Raw genomic sequence first — 8,860 nt, forward strand, 5'->3', positions numbered from 1 at the left:
CGCCTCTCTTGTAGAGTCTGCCAATTGAGTTTTTTAAACATCTCCGTAACGCTATCACGGTTACCAAACAACCCTGTGACGAAACGCGCCGCTCTTCTTTGCATCTTCTCTATCTCCTCTGTCAGCCCGACCTGGTACGGATCCCACACTGATGAGCAATACTCAAGCATAGGTCGAACGAGTGTTTTGTAAGCCACCTCCTTTGTTGATGGACTACATTTTCTAATGACACTCCGATAGAATCTCAACCTCGCACCCGCCTTACCAACAGTTAATTTTATATGATCATTCCACTTCAAATCGTTCCGCACGCATACTCCCAGATATTTTACAGATGTAACTGCTACCAGTGTTTGTTCCGCTATCATATAATCATACAATGAACCTGACAGCCAATAATCGTGCCAGATATATCGCGCTGTTGTCGCATTGCGACAACGACTGCGCTGTTTTCCGCATCCCCCAGAGATGCTGTCTATACTTCCACTGCCAGTTATGCGACCTGCGTGTCTGAGTGGTTGTTGCACGTTGCGTGGAACATAGGCGGTGGTCACATTTACACGACTGGACCATGTATTATTTACCTCACTTTCCACTCTTATGTAATACCTGTTTACTCGTAATAAATTAGAATTGTTTATATCTGTTAATATCGGCAGCATTCATATTCGTTAGATACATTAGTTTTCACATATTAACATTAATTTTTGCGCTAAACAATTTCTTTGGCTCATCTGTACATTTTAACATACATTGCAGAGCCAAAAAATTATACCACATATTTAATATCGTGCTGGCCTGTCTTTAGAACGCAGTACAGCAGCGATTCTGCGTCGCATGGATTCGACAAGTCGTTGGGATGTTTTCGGAGGTATGTGGCACCAGATGTGTGGCACAGGTTCACGCAGTTCCCGAAACAACAGCCCGGTGGTTGTCTGGAGCGGAGCTGGCGCCCAATACCGTCCCAGATTTGTTCCATTAGGGCTCACATCAGGCGAACTACATTGAAGCGCCAAAGAAACTGGTATGCGTATTCAAATACAGAGATATGTAAACAGCCAGAACACGGCGCTGCGGTCGGCAACGCCTACATAAGAAAACACGTGTCTGGCACACCGCTAGATCGGTTACTGCTGCAGGTTATAAAGATTTAAGTGAGTCTGAACGTGGTGTCATAGTCGGCGGACGAGCGATGGGACATAGCATCTCCGAGGTGGCGATGGGGATTTTCCCGTACGACCATTTTACGAGTGTACCGTGAGTATAACGAATCCGGGAAAACATGAAATCTCCGACATCGCTGCGGCCGGAAATTGTATCGAGTGCATGGAGGTGGCAGGTGGAGCCTCTGTAATGGTATGGGTCGTGTTCAGGGACATGGGAAGCCTGATACGTCTAGATATGACTCTGACAGGTGACACGTACGTAACCATTCTGTTTGATCACCTGTATCCATTCACATCCATTGTGCATTCCGAAGGACTTGGACAAATCCAGCAGGACAATGTGGTACACCACATGTCCAGATCTGCTACAGAGTGGTTCCAGGAACACAAATTAATACTACAACTTATGACACAATGTTTATAGATGGCGAGGGTCAGCCGACGTGCACAGTAAAATACCGCCAAACTGCACACCTGTGTGCAAGCCGTGTGATGTTTATTTCTATCACCAGGCCAAAAACTTTATTTCCAGGCTTCAGAATTGCAATGTGCTTCTGGAATCCTAGCGAGAATTTCACAATTGCACGGATGCTACGAGGTGCATTCACGTTCTAAGGCCACCGATTTTTTTTCTCCGGACTGGAAAGAGATAGAAACATGCACATTGTTTTAAAATGAGGCCGCGTTCATTGTCAATATGTCCCAGAGATGGCAGCACCGTACGGCAGATGGAATTTTATCGCCAGCGGCGAGAATGAGAACTGTTTTAAATACTTAAAATGGCGACGTTTTCCTTACTTGAACAGCGTGCAATCATTCATTTTCTGAATTTGTGTGGTGTGAAACCAATTGAAATTCATTGACAGATGAAGGAGACATGTGGTGATGGAGTTATGGATGTGTCAAAAGTGCATTAGTGGGTGCGACAGTTTAATGAAGGCAGAATATCGTGTGACAACAAACCGAAACAACCTCGGGCTCGCACAAGCCGGTCTGACGACATGATCGAGAAAGTGGAGAGAATTGTTTTGGGGATCGCCGAATGACTGTTGAACAGATCGCCTCCAGAGTTGGCATTTCTGTGGGTTCTGTGCACACAATCCTGCATGACGACCTGAAAATGCGAAAAGTGTCATCCAGGTGGGTGCCACGAATGCTGACGGACGACCACATGGCTGCCCGTGTGGTATGTTGCCAAGTAGTGGTGGGCAGGAAATCGCGTATCTGTTAGAAATCACAGTGACTGAGAAGTCACAGATATCACAGTAGCAACTTTACAGAATCTAACTGCGATTTCAGTCACAGTTAGCAGTCGCAAGTAGTATTTCATATTCAAAGACGTGAGCCATCTATTGGTCGAATTTAGCACTGCTTTCTGCGATTTCAGTGTCAAGTCGCAACTAAGAGTCGCAAGTAGCAACTAAAAAGCGCGGTTCACAGTGGCATCTGTTGGCCAAAGTTCGTACTACGTCCATCCCTCCGATATGGTATCGGGTCTAACTGCGATTTCCGTGACAAGTCGCAACTAAGAGTCGCAAGTAGCAACTAGAAAGCGCGGTTAACAGTGCCATCTGTTGGCCAAAGTTCGTACTACGTCCATCTCTGCGATACGGTATCGGGTCTAACTGGGATTTCCGTGACAAGTCGCAACTAAGAGTCGCAAGTAGCAACTAGAAAGCGCGGTTAACAGTGCCATCTGTTGGCCAAAGTTCGTACTACGTCCATCTCTGCGATGCGGTATCAAGTCTAACTGCGATTTCCGTGACAAGTCGCAACTAAGAGTCGCAAGTAGCAACTAAAAAGCGCAGTTAGCACTGCCATCTGTTGAGCAAAGTTCATACTACGCTATTCGCTACCGAGTCAAACTGCGATTTCTATGACAAATCGCAACTAAGAGTCGCAAGTAGCAACTAAAAAGCGCAGTTAACATACTTTTCCTAGTGTCATCTGTTGACCGACGTACGTACTTCGTTATGAGAGCCTTGTGCCTCACATATGAAGGGCTTATTTCAATAGTGGTACAAGTCCATTTTTGTTCATTTTGAGATACAGAGTCGTAAAGTTAAATGAGCGCTGACAAATCTGCATTTGAGATACCAGAAATATTCAAGCATATGGCTTCTTGCTAGAGATGAACCTTTATTTATGTTTGTTTGGATCACTAATTTCAGAAGCATTATAGACAGAAAAGTGGAGCTAATGGACTTGTACCACTATTGAAATAAGCCCTTCATATCATATGACGACATGCACATTCAGCATCAGTTATGATTGGTCAAATACTGCTGTGACTCTGAACGTATTATATTAATAAGAAGCAACATTGCCTTTTTCTCCTGAAAATATCAAGTAACGGAACAAATGTGTTTGATTCTGCTTCCAATATGACAGTTTTGGTTAATACTCCACATGCCCACAGGACTTTGCAATGTTAACACAACACAACTCAGACATCTGTATAAGTGTAGAGAAATGAAAACAGTCATATGAATGCCTCACTTTTGTTCCGATACAGTTCAAGACTCGGGAGAAAAGTTTTACACCTGGTGTTCTACATGGCAACTTCACACACAAGAACTTTTTGCCGACACTACTACCACCTACATAAGTAAGCTTTTCCTGTGTTACTTTCAAGTAATGCACTTAAGCTATTCCCGATTTAACTGGAAGATCTGTACTTCCCACTTTCATATCAACAGCCTCAAAATGCATATTGTAGACTTCGGGATATGTTACAGGTCAGTGTCACACCAAGATTGTGGAGAAAGGGGGGGGGGGGGGGGGCGGCATGTCACTCTCCAACAAGTGTTTACCAATAAGTAAGTGGCAGAAAATTATGGGTATAGGACGGCTAAAACATGTGGAAAATGAGATTTTTATAATTCACTCACTGTATTTGACATTTATTATTCCTTTAAAATCGCACAACAACTTCAATAAAACACAGTTTAATCATTCACACACTTATTTCACAATTATTTCACTTTCAAACTGCAAATCGTCTAAGAGCTGTCTTGAATCTTCACGAGTCTCTCTCAAAAACAGCCTTGATGTGGATAGATACGTACAGCAACCAGTAATCAGAGTCAGAACTGTGTCTGCAAAAACACAAGGATTATTAAACAATTTTTGCTGTCATTAATTACTAGCAATATAATTGACAGAGTAGATTGCTAATATTTGCTATAATGAATATCACATTTGCAAGAACGATCTCACTGAAGTAATTAAGTCCATCGAAACGCTTAGAAACTAACCTCTCGTCTGACGAAAACGGTCTAAAGACGCTGTGGCAATTTCTTCAGATCTGTTGACAATGATATTTTGAGTTATCACTTTACTGAGTGACTGAAATGTAGTTCAGGTACCTGTGAACATAACAATATGTTAGAATTCATTTTCTAAATACGAACTATTACGGTACTGTACGCTACTTACATATTAATTACACTATTAATACTTTCACAGTTGTTTCTTTAATACAAAATTAAAGCCAACGGAAGAAAAAACGTAAAACATACTTGCCAATGACAGGTTTGTTGAGATGCAATTTTCTGTGTTGACAGATGTAACTTTTTCATACGGTGGTAAGTCGCAGGAATCACAGAAATCGCAGAAGTAGCAGAAGTCACAGAAATCGCAGAAGTAGCAGAAATCGCAGAAGTAACAGAAATCACAGAAATCGCAGAAGTAGCAGAAATCGCGGAAGTAGCAGAAATCGCAGAAATAGCAGTGGCGGAGGGATACACGAACTATGTTCCTTAACTGCGACTCTTAACTGCGACAAATCACAGTTAAGAATAACAGATACTGAAAAGTAGCATTCACAGAAATCACTGATATCGGAAAATCGCAGTTTAGCCCATCACTATTGCCAAGCAATGTTGACGTGCAACGACAGCATGAATGGGACTTTCTTTTCGTCGGTTGTGACAATGGATGAGACGTGGATGCCATTTTTCAATCCAGAAACAAAGTGCCAGTCAGCTCAATGGAAGCACACAGATTCACCGCCACCAAAAAAATTTCGGGTAACCGCCAGTGCTGAAAAAATGATGGCGTCCATGTTCTGGGACAGCGAGGGCGTAATCCTTACCCATTGCGTTCCAAAGGGCACTACGGTAACAGGTGCATCCTACGAAAATGTTTTGAAGAACAAATTCCTTCCTGCACTGCAACAAAAACGTCCGGGAAGGGCTGCGCGTGTGCTGTTTCACCAAGACAACGCACCCGCACATCGAGCTAACGTTACGCAACAGTTTCTTCGTAATAACAACTTTGAAGTGATTCCTCATGCTCCCTACTCACCTGACCTGGCTCCTAGTGACTTTTGGCTTTTTCCAACAATGAAAGACACTCTCCGTGGCCGCACATTCACCAGCCGTGCTGCTATTGCCTCAGCGATTTTCCAGTGGTCAAAACAGACTCCTGAAGAAGCGTTCGCCGCTGCCATGGAATCATGGTGTCAGCGTTGTGAAAAATGTGTACGTCTGCAGGGCGATTACGTCGAGAAGTAACGCCAGTTTCATCGATTTCGGGTGAGTAGTTAATTAGAAAAAAAAAATCGGAGGCCTTAGAACATGAATGCACCTCGTATAACTATTCACAGCATAGTTCATAACCAACTTTCAGCACCAATTTTTCAGGCAATGATAACGTATGCGTGGTGCGCATCAAAATTAATTCCCGAAAAAGAAATTTTAAATGTAAACCAAGTTTGTTTTCTGCCTACTCTTCGGAAGGAGCAGTGTAGCTGTCGAAAGATTGCATTCATTTGATATTCTTGGTGCCGTGACTACATTTGTTTCGAATGTTTATATGACATGTATTATCCATCTATTTGTTCGAAGAAAAGTGAGGGCACGAAACAGTGACTGGAAGAGCCATTGTAAAGTGACCTGGAGTAACATTTTAGTTGTTTACTATCCAAAGAGGTTTGAGACATTTATTTGCCCACCTTATTGCTATCATTTCTTATTGATTTACTTATTTTATTAACCCTCCTATCCCCATCAACTGAGATATGGAAAAATACGAAAGAAGAACATCCGCTAGGTTTCTTCCAGATTCGAAAACGGGTTCCCCGATTCCCAGCCAGTTACCTTAGCCGTTGCGGTATCGGTGCTATCGGCGAAAAGCGTTTACCATGTGGGTACAGAAGCGGCAGTTGTAAAAATTTCTTACCTCGATTTCTGGAAAAGTATGTGTTTGCGGACCCCATACCTGATGATGAAAAATGCTCTAGTTACAATTATCTATCGATCCCGCCAATTTTGAGTCGATTTCTCGTCATAACCTTTAGGGGTGATTTTCTCAAAAACACAGGGGTGTTGACCCAAAATATCTTAGATTCATTCGTTTTAGTTCGTACACAAGCGACCTGCCAAATTTGAGCCGAATCGGTTGGCCGTGTCTGAGGCCTTCCTCTTGTTAGTTGTTAGGTCTGAAACAGGCAGCCGCCCATTCTGCTTCACCTCCGCGTTCCGTGATGACGCGTGGGCGTCCAACACCATGTCGGCTGCTCGTGGTTCCTCTGCCCTTCTGCCGCTCACGACAGTAAGGCACGCGAACAGCCCACCAGCTTCGCCGTTTCCCAGATGCTTGTTCCCAGACCCTGGGCCATAACTATCTGTCATTTGTCGAAGAGCTTACGCCAGTGTACTTCGCCATTTGCTGCTCGGACTTCTCTCTCTCTCTCTCTCTCTGTGTGTGTGTGTGTGTGTGTGTGTGTGTGTGTGTGCGTGTGTGCGTGTGTGTGTGCGTGTGTGAACGCGCGCGCGGTCCCCTAACGTCTCTGATCTGCTTGTTTACTGTAATTTTCTTACCGCGTGAGTGCCCGCAATGCCACCACGTGGTAATCAATGTGACAGTGGGGAGTGGACATTATGCAACCATCGAAAACCTGCCGTAAGACAAAGATGTTTCGTTACCTACTTGATTCTTCTTCTTTTTTTTTTTTTTTACTTACATAGCCTTTGTTTTTCCTCTAGAATCAAGCTTCAATGTCGAACCAGATCGGTTCAGCAGTTTAGTCGTGAAAATGTAACAGACAGAGTTACTTTCGTATTTAATAATATTGGTATGGAAGTACGGATTAAACACGTTGAGAATTGTACAAGCATTGTATTCGTTACGTTGAATAGTATTACATAGAAAATATAAATCAAGAAAGGCATTTTCACAAATATGAGCCGGCCGCGGTGGCCTAGCGGTTCTACGCGCTTCAGTCCGGAACCACGCGACTGCTACGGTCGTAGGTTCGAGTCCTGCCTCGGGCATGGATGTGTGTGATGTCCTAGGTTAGTTAGGTTTAAGTAGTTCTAAGTTCTAGGGGACTGATGACCTCAGATGTTAAGTTCCGTAGTGCTCAGAGCCACTTGAACCACAAATACGATGCCAGTTGAAACGTGAAAGAATAAACAGCTTTTTCAAAGAATAAATATCTTTCTCTATGTCGCTTTAAAACTTTAAATTACGGTCTTTTTATTTTCCGTGATCAGATTTTGATGAAATAAAGCCTGTACATTGTCCGAAGCTAAGCTCAAGTTACCTGTGAAAATACCATGCAAATGCGAGCAGTATTTTAGGAGGTTATCGTGTTCAAACAGACAACACAGCAGTTCTATTGTTAGTGTACATATAGGTGTCTCTTGCTGAGCCCTGCGTCTTACAACTCTTATCTGGAAGGCAGGAAGAGGTGGAGGTCGTCAGAGGCAGAACGCGTGGAGAGAACGAGCAATGTCGGAGGCGGAAGTCAACCGTTTACTCTTCAAAGCAACCATCCCAGCACTCAGATGAGACGATTTAGGGAAAAAGAGAAACCAGGGTCTGGATGGCCGGTCGTGGATGTGACGGGACTATCTGGCCCCTCACCACTACCCAAGACGCCTAGGTCGCTTTCCTGTCTCACGGCGTTAAGTGCTGTCGGTTCCCACAGTTTCCTTAAACATCGTTTCCGGCTAAACCAGTTGTACGGAATTAAGGTGGACGTTCAGACAGATGACTACCTTGTTCAAAGCAGTTTCGGACTTGCAGTCGGTCGTCGTTTACTGCTATTGAGGACTGATGAAAACTACAGATGGCGGTGGCGGAGCGACGCCAGTTGCCGGTGGTCAGCGCCCTGGCTGCTGGGGTAGCGGAACTCAGCTATCGTCAAGACTGCCGTCTGCCGTCTTCCACAACAGCAAACCGTGGGGTGGTAGGGTCCCACGCACTATCCCACTGGGCGGCGCAGTCACGGTTCGTCAGATTTCTCGCCATTCGCATTTCCACGGATCCTTTGATAACGGAGTCCCAAGAAGATGTTGCTGTGGTCAAAATTATGGTTTTACCACGCTCCATAGAGAGTCCACTGGAGATACTCGTAATGTGTTGAGTAGTAGCAGACTATCTTGAATATTGCCAACAAAGGGAATAGAAGCTAGTGATTTTTCCAACGATCTCTGTTCTCCATCCTATTTCTGGTTTTTCGTTTCAGCTGTATTTTGGAGGAGTGCGGCCTCACGGAGAAAATAAACTAATGGAGTTTTTTAAATCACCGCAGCTCCATTCCTGAGAGCATCCAACTTACTATGGAAATTGGCAAATACGGTTCTCTGCCTTCCCTTGACGTTTTCACTAAGGACGGACATCCAGTTTATCGTAAGCGCAGAAATACCGTTTTGAATTTACAGTTGTGAAAACGGTTTCACCGT

General features: G+C 44.0%; 1 long non-coding RNA gene across 1 annotated transcript; it reads right to left on the reverse strand.

Moving 5' to 3' along the window:
- Window positions 1-4,129: 4,129 nt before the first annotated feature.
- On the reverse strand, window positions 4,130-4,816 carry LOC126095232 (uncharacterized). The gene is made up of 3 exons (XR_007521942.1): window positions 4,688-4,816; window positions 4,424-4,534; window positions 4,130-4,264 (listed from the first exon to the last, which is right to left on the reverse strand). It is a non-coding gene; the product is annotated as an uncharacterized LOC126095232 (long non-coding RNA).
- Between the last annotated feature and the right edge of the window lie 4,044 nt (window positions 4,817-8,860).

The sequence above is a fragment of the Schistocerca cancellata genome, chromosome 8 (genome assembly GCF_023864275.1).
Source record: "Schistocerca cancellata isolate TAMUIC-IGC-003103 chromosome 8, iqSchCanc2.1, whole genome shotgun sequence".
NCBI lineage: Eukaryota > Metazoa > Arthropoda > Insecta > Orthoptera > Acrididae > Schistocerca > Schistocerca cancellata.